The 5,265-nt window shown below is 33.3% G+C and overlaps 1 long non-coding RNA gene across 1 annotated transcript; it reads left to right on the forward strand.

The window, feature by feature from the left end:
• Nucleotides 1–3,046: 3,046 nt before the first annotated feature.
• On the forward strand, nt 3,047–4,978 carry LOC116406286. The gene is made up of 4 exons (XR_004219313.1): nt 3,047–3,097; nt 4,420–4,490; nt 4,584–4,655; nt 4,744–4,978. It is a non-coding gene; the product is annotated as an uncharacterized LOC116406286 (long non-coding RNA).
• The last annotated feature ends 287 nt before the right edge of the window (nt 4,979–5,265 follow it).

Consider the following 5,265-nt stretch of genomic DNA (forward strand, 5'->3'; position numbering starts at 1 on the left):
ATTCTTGGTCAACTTGGAACGCAAATTTTTCTTAGTTGATTAATAAATATCAGGGTAAAAAGATCTTATATTGTAATGTTGTTTTGCTTCACTTGCATCATACACTAAAACTCAAGATTAAAAAAATATATATTATATTTAGAATTTTGTATGGTAGATTAGGTGTTCTCTTTGAATTGATGTTGGTATTGGCTTTCTAATTATGATATGATTTTGGGAACCTTTGAATTATGTTCTTCAAACTTTCTCTCTTCGATTGAAGCTTATTATATTTTATCGTTGTTAGTATGTTTTTTTTCTCCATTTTTTCCCTTCTAATATTTTTATTTGATATATAATGTGCATAAAAGAAAAAGTAGTTAATGTATTTTACATTGTTGTGTTGAGCAAAGTTGGTGCAGTTGGTTCAAATATTTAAGATTTGGTGAAGCACTTGGAATAGTCTAAGTTCAAACTTTTAATCTGTAGGATAATTTACTTTATAAGAATCATACATTTACCTTTTTTTTTTTTTTTTGAAACAGGAAAGAAGCCTCTTCATTAAGCTGAAAATGAGTAGACAAGACAAAAGATAATACAAAGAAGCCCTAGGATCAGCTAGTGCATTCGGACATCTCATCTAGGTTGACACCCACTTAGCATTCTCACCATATCGAGACTTAAACCAAAAGACTTTAAACCAACGACAAGGTTTAGAATAGATCATACAAACTACCCAATAACTATACAACATAGATTTAAGACCACTAGAAATCCAAAAGAAATAAAATAAGAGTACAGTAGCGGACTAAGAATTAAAAATGAAAGTCGGCCAATTATGACTTATATCTTGTATGGAGAAATCATTGAAGTCTTTTGAAAGAGAGCATCAAGTAGAAGCATTGATTCTAGCCATTTCGACTCGAGTTGTCCAAGAGGAAGCTTTATTTTGAAATGTTAGTTGACAAACCAAATTTCTGGTAAAATGGCCTTTACTACATTTAACCAAATCAATCTTGGTTTCTTCTTGAGAATGGAACATGAAATAAGCTGGACCACGTTCTCCTAAATCTATAGTCGAAAACCCAATTCAAATGAAGATAGCCAAGTAAGCCAAACCAACACTTCTTTGCATGTAAGCAGGAGAAGAAAATATGATGTAAATATTCTAAAGCATGCAAACACAAGGGACAAACATGAGGAGATAAACTGTGAGAGGGAGGTTTCATTTGCAAAACTTCTGCACAGTTCATAGTCCATTTTGCATTCTCCAAAGCGTGATATTCACTCTTCTAGGGCTTTTTGTCTTCCAAGTTGTCGAGTATAAATGTTTTTCAATTGGGGAGGCAATGGAGAGATGGTTGACTAATGAATGAACCAAAAACTTCTCATTTGATTCTGATTTCTAGGTTCTTTTATTTTGGGAGACTTGAAATTCATCTATTTCTTCAACTTTTAGAAGTCTACTGAAATTTTGAGCCCATGAAGTAGTGGAAGAGTCCCAAAACTTCTTTACATCTCCATTATTAGAGTTCAAAGACAATCGAAACAATCTTGGAAAAGAAAAACATCTGCCCAAGAATCATTCCAAAATGCTATTCTTCAACCATCACCGAACTTGATGAATGCCTAGGAATCCACTTGAAGCTAGCATCTCGAAATACTAATCCAGGGACTATGGAGACTGCAAGTGACAATTCCTTTAGTATGCCATCCAAATTAACTTTCTCCATGGATACTCTTCACCACTTTTTTAGCCCAAAGGGAATTCTTTTCATTTATAAATCTCCATACCCATTTAGCAAGAAGGTTGCATTTTTTCAACTTTACACCATCGATGCCGAGTCTGTCATCCTCTTGCGAGCTTTATGAATCATCTTTTTTGGCATTAAGAATATAGACATATAATATGTAGGTATATAGGAAAAACCGACTTACAAAGTGTGGCCCGACCTCCACTAGAGAGATTATATCTTTTCTACTTATCTAGTTTAACTTGGATTTTATCTATTTCCTGAAATTACATAAGGAGAGCTCCAAGCCGAAGTAGTTATGAAAAACATCTCCAATTTACAACAAGTTAAAGCAAAAAAAAAAAAAAAAAAACAGTTGTTCAAAAAAACTTGGCATCTTGCTTCCTTCTAATTGAAAGTCTGTTGTTTCTTTCAAGTCAAATTGAGCATAAAATGCTCAAATGAGATTCTTCAATAGGAATACGTAAAAAAAAAAAATCATATGTAAAAGAATTTTCAATGTTTAATATAATATGTAAAATAATTTTCTTATATTGGAATTGATAGATGGTTGAGGGCGCCTTCGTGAAACGTGGGAGACAAGTGATAACATTATCGTTCAAAAAATTCAGGAGCAAGTATTTATGTGAAAGGCCATATTATTTGGCCATTTGACCTTATGTATTATTGAATTATTTAGTTGGAAATGATAAACTACACATTATTGTCTGCTTGAGTTGTGATCTTGATTATGGGCTATTTGGTATTTTGCCTACAAACTGTATAGTTAATTATCTGTTAGATTTTGTTTTCATGTCACAGCTTTATGTTTCTGTGGCTAATTGTAGCCAAAAGTTTTATTTATCGATCTTATTTTTCACAGTATAAATGAAACCGTGTTTCAAGCATCAGATGCTGCTACATCATTCAAGAAAATTCATCGTAGAGATCCGTAAGTTTTTTTCTTTTGGAGCTGTGATACTAACCTGTTTGAATAAAGGAATCTGACTTGGTCTTTTCCTCTTTAGCATTATGGATTAGGTCTTTCTCTTTACCATATTTCGTGGATAAAGTTTAAGAAGTAATCAAAATATAAAGGTTAATGCTAACTGCTAAGCTTATTTCGAAGATGAAAGATACTTTTATCCACTCCCCAAAGAATATCATTACTATTTATGTTGTATTTCTGCTAACTAATTCTTGCATAGCATCTACTTTGATAATTAAAGTAAAGTTTCTGACATGGAGGTTTTCAAGTTGCAATATATATTTATGTTTTAGGTAGATTCCCAAACTTTGAAGAAACATTGCAGTACTGAGGTAATTGAATGTTATATGACAGAGCATCGGGCTTACCGAAGCCAAGGTATCTTCTTCGATAACAAGTAAGGATAGTCTGGATACTACCTTTCTTTTGTTATTGAAGTTTATTGTTCCTTCTCTCTTGCTTGGTGGTTGTGCACCTAGATTGATTTGTACTTCTGTTAATTAATTATAGTCCTTCTCTCTTGCTTGAGTAATTATTGTCTACCATTTTGTTAGCAAAGGCTTCCCGTGGAAATTTAGTTTGTTGTGCTACATGTCCACGATGATTTTCGTGATTTTAGTTTTAGATACATAAAAGGGATTTTGCATCACAACATGAATGACTATTTCTAAATATGAACCTACAATAACCCCAAATGAATGCTGGATTAAATTGGAAATAGGGCAGATAGATAGTGAGATGGAGAATGTTTGTGTGTGCTTTAGAGCCATTTGTCTCTAAAACGTAGTTTCTTCCCCTTATTTTTTTTTATAAGAAGTAATTTTATTGATGTATGAAATTTACAAAAGGTTTGGTGAAACACCCACGCGAATAGAGTTTACAAGAGATTTCTCCAATCAGTCAGAAGAGATGCAAGAATAGAGATTGGAAGAGCTATAGAAACATGAAAAATTGCACTAAGTCATAGCAGGATAGATTATATTTTAAAAGGAATAAAAAACCTATCTTAAGGCCTGCCTTTTCACTAAGGAGGCGATTGTTCCTGTTCCTTCCATGCGAATCTGTAAAAATTTCCGAATAAGATGCATCCACGTAATTCTTTTAAAGTCAGTAAAGGGTGCCAGTGAGGGTGCATAAAAGAAGGTTCATAATCTTGTTTGGTAGGGCGGCAGATTAACCAAAGGAGAGATGATCTGCTTCCTAAATTTTTCAGCAAAATGGCAAATGATAAACTGGCTGGTGTTTCATCGACAACTTTACATAATGGGCAACAATGAGAGAATAAAGTCATATGTGGGAACTCTGTCACGTGTTAATATTTGCATTATGGCCTAGAAGCACTCTAGGTAAAAATTATCATCATGTCGAGAGACCAAACAAAATGTTGAATTGAATCATACCGGTCTTTACTGGGGGTTATTACTCATTTTTGTACTTTCTGTTTTATTTTCCAATTATTTCTTCAATTAAATAAAAGAAAATACTAAATAATAGTAAGTATTATCTTATCCCATTACGAAGGATATCATCTCATAATTATCTATGACTGTTTATGCTAGTACGACCACACATTAGAGTATTTCTTTTTTCAGAAACTAGAAAACGCTCATAGATAGCCTTTTGGTCTAGGTGCTTGACCAAGAAGCACTTAAACAATAGTACGAGAGTGAAAGAAAACATCTGAGTATTTGATTATTAATCATTTTTTTTATATTGAAGGGTTCATAATTGCATTACTTGTGCTACAAGCACTCGTAAACACACCCCTTGTGCTTTGGCTATTGTTTGAGGTATGTACACATCTTGACAGGTGGATGGTATTCTAATTAATGTAAGGCTTTTTTCTATGACTTAAAAGTAATTATTTCTGTTATGATAAACAGATTCTGCACATTTCAGATGTTGAGGTACGAGAGACCAAGATGATGGGAAGCACTCCCATTATCATTGTAGCTGTATGCTCTGACAGTCTTTGTTCTATAGTTGTGGATTTTGTTTTGTAGGATGAGATGATGTTAACTCCTTTTTATTGAATTTCAACAGTTCCAAACGCAACAGGTTTACTGTGTACGTGATGCAAATGGATCAATTAGAGAAGGCGGTAAGGTGAGTTATGTTTCTTTTGTTTCCGTCTTTGCTTACACTAATGCACCTTATGTAATTAGAGTTGAATATTAGACAATCAAAATGAAAATCATCCTGATGAAATATGAAACTTCTGAGCTTCCACTTGCTTCTTGTATTGACTGTTTTACTGTTTCTTCACGGTTTGTATTCATGGTACTTATTTCCATAATGAATGTTTCATGTTCTGGGAAACATTGCAGAAACATAGAATTTCAACAATCTGTCTAAGCGTTGAAGGAGAAGGCAGAAGAACTTAAGAGTTTCTAGGTCATTTTAAAAACTCAAGTAATACCTAGACACGTTTTGAGCACGTTTTAGGTTGGTTTGACACTAAGTTTGTTGCACTTACACACTTGGTTGTCATCTTGAAGTGCTATTTTCACACTTTTTGAACTTTCTCGTAGCTTATGAGTTACGAACCTACACGTAAGCTTTCTT

The sequence above is a fragment of the Cucumis sativus genome, unplaced genomic scaffold (genome assembly GCF_000004075.3).
Source record: "Cucumis sativus cultivar 9930 unplaced genomic scaffold, Cucumber_9930_V3 scaffold83, whole genome shotgun sequence".
NCBI lineage: Eukaryota > Viridiplantae > Streptophyta > Magnoliopsida > Cucurbitales > Cucurbitaceae > Cucumis > Cucumis sativus.